A 7,522-nucleotide genomic window follows, 5' to 3' on the forward strand; every position below is an offset into this window, starting at 1 on the left:
AAAATGATTTGTTTTGCGCGAAAAGGGAAATAACAAATTAGATTTAATTATAACAACGAGAAACCAAAACATGATTCACGTCTACCAATGTTGCTCATACAACTTATAATACTTAATTATAACAAGAACATTATTTTTAGCAAAAAAACCAAATTTGAGGTACCGTTTGCTTTCGCTTGTCCGTTACTGGATTTAAACCTCGTATTTGCCTACTTTTGTTGTGTAAAATTATAAGCCTAAAATCTTTTTTAAAATACAATAAATTCTTAATTTAATTAGAATTTGCTTTTACAGTTTAATATGAAAAAAATCTAAATTTTTTAAGTTCAATACCGTTTTAGCTCTTTCGACGTGTAATTGGTATTTCGGTGTTTCTACTTTCGTAGTAAAACTTTAATTCAAAAACAATATTTTCACAACATAAAATTATTTCTCGTTATAGTTAAGTAAAGATGTAATTCATATGAGTTCTGTCGGTATGACGGTCCTCACGTTTCAGACTCAATTAAATTACCCATACATGTTAAAAGCAATACTTGAATACCAAGAATTCATGGCATACATAGTAAAAATCAGCAAATAAAAGGAATACGGAAATTGCATAAAAATGAACACTTGGATAAAATAAATGCTCCGAAGGGAGACTTTTGATCCGATACAACAATAATGTTTAAAAGGCAATGCGGAAATTAACTACATCATAAACATAATTTAATAATACAATAGAAAACTAACTCAAATAATGCAGAAATAAATTTGCATAAACACCTGAATGTGAGATCTTTATGTTTTGACTAGTGAATTTATTGCTAAAATGTAAGCTTAAATGATTTTACACTTCAGTACAAGGAATATTTATAGCCAATTCGGACTTTGAAAGTGCCCTAGATCATGCAGAAAGTGGCTGAAATCGTGGACCACTTTGTTGAGAAAAATCTGGAAATTCGGAGACAAGGCGTCACTGAGGCTGACGATCTACCTGCCATGACGCATGAAAGGAGAATCTGGGGTGTGGGACCATGAAGAGCATCAGCGAGGCCGACAACCTACCCGTCATGGTGGTTGAACACACACACACACCTTGCTTTTTGCTTCGCCTTGCTGGCGGTCTGACAACGAACGACCATGACGACTGTATCCGTCACAATAGTTTGAACTTAACATTTTTCCGCCGTCTTCACTGTTTTTCTCCATTTTCCTCGGAGAGGTTACTAAGTGACGAGTATCTGAAATACAACGAACAATACCAGCATAACAAAACAAAAGTGACACAAATGACATTAAAAGATGTAACAATCCAGCAAAATATATAGTGAAATTTGTGTGTTATCAAACTCCCCCACACTTCAACCGTTGCTTGTCCTAAGTGATAACACGAAAATGCATAGTATATTTTGACTCGATTCACATGCACTCTAGTGTCTATTTTATGTGTTTTTATTATGTTTTGTTGGTATTACTCGTGTATTTCAAGTACTTGTTAGTAAGAGACTTGTGCGAACTAAAACAGAGAAAATGACGAAAAATGGGACTTTAAGACACACTGTTGCTGTCATGACAGTCGTCATAATAGAGTTGATGACTGTTAGCTGGAGTAAAGAAGAAATACGAAATTTCACAAGCTGACGCTCGTCAATCCAACCTGACACCCGCCAGTCAGAAGGAAAACTTTAGAATAAGAAAATCAACAGGTTGACGCCCATCAACCCTTAACGCCCGTCGTGACGCTAATTTCGAGATTTTCGGCCCATTATGCTCAAACTCAGTTTTCGACTTTCCTTATTTTTCTCCACCACTTCCACTCATTGTGCAACTGTTATTTTGCACGAATTTTAGCTATAAAAACACCTTAAAGTTCAATTTGAGGGGATCCAAGCTTAGTTATAATTTCTAGACAAAAAAATCACTTATTATAAAAGCACTTATTTTTCATACTGAGAGATAAGTGCACATTCGAGTTAGATTATGGAGATTTGCAATATACATTTGGATCATTCATAGTGTAATTTTGCCGACATTTGATTTATGGATTTTTATTCAACAATTTTTCAGTACTTAATTTTGGAGAAATTTAGGGCCCGTTTGTTGTCTTTTTTTAAAAATGATTTTTATAATGTTACATATTTTAATGTAAAAAAATTTACAAAGAAACTTTTCGTAAAAGTTTCAAATGAAAATTTGGCTTGAATAGTTATTCTTAAAATGTTATTTTAGGTATTTCATCATTTTATCGAATTTTTTTTTTGATATCAAAATTTCAAAAAATCACTTAATTTTGAAGCTATTTCTAATTGCTTTTCATAAAAATCATTTTTGAGATACAATTTTTTGAAAAAATTGTGATTTTGACTATGTTTTGATCTTTAATAATATAAATTTATGTTATAGAATGAGCAATTCAATCTTTTAATTTATAAAAAACAAATTTAAAAAAATTTATAATATTTTGAAAAACGTTTTTGTAGAATTCATTTTCAAAAATACAAAGAAAAAATCTATTTTTTTAAAGTTAAAACAAACTGAGTCATAGTTCATATTACATATAATATGTTTTCTTTAGTTATTGTTTTGTTTACGTTACTATTATTTCTAATTTTTATATTAGTTACTTAATGCTATTTCTATTATTATTATTATCATTATTATTACTATTATTATTATTATTATTATTATTATTATTATTATTATTATTATGATGATGATGATGATGATGATGATTTTTATTATTATTATTAATAATAATAATAATATATTTAGTATGTTTAATATATAATTTAATAACAATAATAGTAATATTTTAGTTATATCCGACTAAATCATTAAGTCCCGGAATGTGACCGTCGTTTCGGCGATTCTCGTATTTAAATTGCAAATTAAATAGAGATTTGTTTAAGGATTGATTTTTAAAATATTTTAATTAAAATAATTACCGCGAAAGCGTAGTTTAGAGATACCGATATATTTTCGAAAGAAAGGAACATGTATCTGACTTAGGTAAAAATTCAAATTTTTAATTAAGTGATATTCGAAAGCATGATTTTATTTAAATTGTAAAAATAAATATTTTCAAAAATAGATTTTAAGAGTATAAACGGACATGCGAAATCGGGTGTTGATGAACTTAAAATCCGATGTTAGACGAGCAAAAGCCGGTAACATCTTTAAACTTATTTTTCACCTTAAACAAAATTTTCAATTAATCAAGAGTAATTAATTTTCAAAAACAAAAGTTTTGCACTTTAACACGCTGTGCACATGAAAGCTGATGTATACATTTTAGGCTAAAACTTGGTCCTGGTTGTGCGAAAGCAAACAATTCATTTAAATTAATTCTTTTTATTAAGAGACAAATATTATCCTGATTTAATTAATTAATATGAAGTTTTTGCGAGTACCTTTGATCGATGCAAGCCACATTCTGGTCTTCATTTTTACATTAACTCCATAAATCAACTAGCTTTAATTACCTTCTACCAAAAATCATCACCTTAAATTTACATATCAACAATAGATAACGGTAGATTGATATTCGGTCCATGTGGATTCAATAATCTTTTATATTACTATGATATTTCTGTGCACTTGCGCACATGTGAAGTTTTTGGCCTCGTTATCGTGGGACCAAAAAGTCCCCCCCCCCCTTTAGGTTGTCTTCCAAGTACCCGCTCAATCGGGGACAAGTTAGAGCAACTGATTGACGAAGTCAAGCATTTTATTCACCTAAGACGCCAAATAGAACAACTTCGCGTCTAATTTACCCTCCCTATGGCTGCGAACAAAGAACGTCCTTTTAAGGACTATACCGTCCCATCTCAGGACGAGCCTCATTCGAGCATTGCTCCCCATACTGTTCAAGCTAACAACTTCAAACTCAAACCATCTCTACTACAGATCGTGCAACATAACCAATTCCCTGGATGCCCTACGAAGGACCCAAATCTTCAGCTTTATGTGTCTCTTCAGTACGCCGACACGTACAAGAGCAATGACGTCGAACCTGAAGCCATTCAATTATGTCCTTTTCCATTTTCCCTCAGGGATAGAGCCAAAGCTTGGCTACAGTCCCGCCCAGCTAATTCCATTACAAAATGGAATGAGCTTAAGAAGGTTTTCCTTGCCCAATATTTTCCGCCGTCTAAAATGACAGTTTTAAGAAATCAAATCGCTTGTTTTAGATAAGTTGATTAAGAATCTCTCTTTGACGCCTGAGAAAGGTATAAAGATATGATGAGACTATGCCCACATCACGACTTAGAGCAGTGGCTAGTTATCCACCCCTTATAGAACGGTATTCTCTATAACACGAAGGTGACAATCGATGATGCCGCTGGAGGAGCCCTAATGGACAAACCTTTCACCAAAGCCTATAATCTTATGAAAACATGACCCAAAACCATTATCAGTGGGGTAGCGAGCACACCCTTATTGAAAAGTCTCAAACCAAAGGCGATATGTACGAAGTAAAGGGCCTAGATCATGTTAATGCTAAGGTAGATGTCCTTACTCAAAAGATTGAGAACCTAACCATTACTCTCGCAACTACCGTAGCTGCAATCAATCATCTATGTGATATTTGTGGTGTGCTAGGACACGTTACCTATAACTGTCAATTTTTGTCTGAACCTTCCCACGACCAGGAGAATTACGTGGAAGGTAAACCCTACTCTAACACATATAATCCTGGGTGGAGGAATCATCAAAATTTCTCCTATAAGAATAAAAACACTCTTTTTGTGCCAAGCCCATCTCCTACTACTCCCCATGGATTTCATCATAATAAAAGAGCCCCTATTGCTCCCTCTGCACCTAAGAAGTCAAATATGGAACTCATGATGGAGAACTTTGTTATGTCTCAGACCCAACAAAATAAAAAGTTTATGAACCAAAACGTTCATACTAATGAATTGATCAAACATTTGGCAAGCAAGGTTGAAGCCATGACTACCCTTAATAAGATGCTTGAGACACATATAACTCAAGTAGCCCAACAACAAGCAACAACTGCTGCTCCTGCCAACACATTCCCAGGCCAACCATAACCCAACCCCAAAGGCCATGCTAATTCCATAACACTTCAAAGTGGGACGGAATTGGACAACCTAGTTGATCCTAGGATTAGAGACCCTGTGGTGGAGAGGAGAGTCGAGAGAGTGACAAAGAGAATTACTGATAGTACCCCTGTGAGAGTAGAGCTAGAAGCCGATAGCGAGTTGTCACCCAAAGCTAAGGAAATTATTAAGAAAGAAAAATCTTATGTACCCCCACCACCATATAAGCCACTCGTCCCTTACCCTCAGAGACTAGCGAAGTCTAAAACTAAGAGTCAATTTAAAAAATCACGGAGCTCTTGAAGCAACTCCACATTAATGTTCCCTTTACCGAAGCCATCCCCCAAATTCCCTCATACACTAAGTTTCTGAAGGATAACCTATCGAATAAGAGAAAGCTTGATGACGATAGTACCGTGGCGCTCACTGAAGAGTGTAACGCCATTATACAAAACAATATGTCCCCAAATTGAAAGATCTAGGGAGTTTTCCCATTCTTTGTGTTATTGGAAATTTTGTCATCGATAAAGCCATGTGTGATCTCAAAGCAAGTGTGAGTTTAATGCCTCTCTCAATTTGTGAGAAGCTGTATTTTGGAGGATTAAAGCCTACTAAGATGTCCCTCCAGCTGGCTGATGGTTCAGTGAAGTATTCTGTTGGTATTCTGGAAGATATTCCAGTTAGAATAGGCCAACTATACATCCATATTGACTTTGTAGTGATGGATATTAAGGAGGACTAAAACATTCCCATCTTATTAGGTAGACCCTTTTAGGCCATAACTGGTGCTATTATCGATGTAAAACGAGGGAAACTAACCTTTGAGGTAGGCGAGGAGAAGATATAATTCATTCTTTCTCAGTTCATGAAAACCCCATCCATATATGATTCTTGCTATTTTATAGACATTATTGATGATTGGATAAATAAACTAACCTTGGAAACACAACCGACTGCAGAGTTGGCTGAACTTCATGCATCAACTATGCTAGAGGAAGATGAGGATTAACTTTATCGTACTTATATAGATGATAGCCTAAGAGTGTGTCTTGTGCTTACCCCTGATCCAATGCCGAGCCCAAAGCAACCATCAATAGATCTTAAATATTGCTCAAGACTCTTAGGTACACATCTTTAGATGAGCAACTGGATCATCCAATTATAGTTAATGCTGACCTTGGAAAAGATGAGACTAAAAGACTCTTAGAAGGGCTAAGAAGATATCCTAAAGCTTTATGCTACAACATATATGATCTAACTGGAATTTCCCCCTCTATGTGTTTGCATAAAATAATGCTAGAAGAGAATTCAAAAGCCTCTAGAGAGCATCAGAGGAGGATTAATCCTATTATAATTGAAGTAGTAAGAATAAAGGTGATGAAGCTGCTAGATGATGGGATCATATATCCAATATCAGATAACCAATGGGTCAACCTGATATATGTTGTATCGAAGAAGCACAAAGTAACTGTAATGCAGAATGAAATAGGTGAAACAATAGCTAAACGTGTAGAGTCAGGGTGGAGGATGTGTATAGACAATATGAAAATGAATAAGGCCACCAGAAAAGATCATTTCCGATTTCCTTTCATTGATCAAATGTTAGAGATGCTCGCTAGGAACTCCCTTTTCTGTTACCTAGACAAATATTCTAGATTTCAAATCTCAATCCACTTTGATGATCAGGAAAATACCACCTTTACTTTCCCCTACAGCATATTCGCCTACCGTCGAATGCCGTTTGGATTAAGTAAAACACCTACAACCTTCTAAAGATGCATGATGGAAATATTTGAGGATTTCCTATATGATATCATGGAAGTCTTCATGGATGACTTCTCTCAATGCAGAAAAAGTTTCGAAGGTTGCTTGGTTAATTTAAAAAAGGTGGTATGGAGGTCTGTAAAAGTCAATTTGGTGATAAATTGGGAGAAGTGCAACTTCATGGTTAAAGAGGGAATTGTCCTAGGACATATAGTGTCCGAAAAGGGAATTGAAGTTGACAAGGCTAAGATTGAAGTTATTGGGAACTTCCAACCATCTAAAACTGTCAGAGAAGTCCAGAGTTTTCTAGGACACACTGGTTTCTACCGGCAGTTTATAAAAGACTTCTCCAAAATCACAAAACCCATGACCGGTCTCTTGATGAAAGATGCTGAGTTCATTTTTAATGAACAATGACTTGAATCCTTCCAGCTTCTTAAACACGCATTGATCTCTGCGCCCACTATGCAACCTCTTGATTGGAGTCAACCGTTTGAGATCATGTGCGATGCAAGTGATTATGCAGTAGGCGCTATTTTAGGACAGTGAATAGATAAAAAGTTACACGTAATCTATTATGCTAGTAGGACCCTTGATGAAGCTCAAGTTAACTATGCCACCACTGAGAAGGAGCTCCTAGCTGTTTTGTTCGCAATTGATAAATTCTGCTCCTACCTAGTACGATAAAAAAATCTCATTTACACAGACCA

At 35.0% G+C, this 7,522-nt stretch overlaps 1 non-coding gene across 1 annotated transcript; it reads right to left on the reverse strand.

The window, feature by feature from the left end:
* Positions 1–4,145: 4,145 nt before the first annotated feature.
* Positions 4,146–4,253, reverse strand: LOC127133281 (small nucleolar RNA R71). Its single transcript, XR_007807268.1, has one exon. It is a non-coding gene; the product is annotated as a small nucleolar RNA R71 (small nucleolar RNA).
* Positions 4,254–7,522: the final 3,269 nt, after the last annotated feature.

The sequence above is a fragment of the Lathyrus oleraceus genome, chromosome 3 (assembly GCF_024323335.1).
Source record: "Lathyrus oleraceus cultivar Zhongwan6 chromosome 3, CAAS_Psat_ZW6_1.0, whole genome shotgun sequence".
Classification (NCBI taxonomy): Eukaryota; Viridiplantae; Streptophyta; class Magnoliopsida; order Fabales; family Fabaceae; genus Lathyrus; species Lathyrus oleraceus.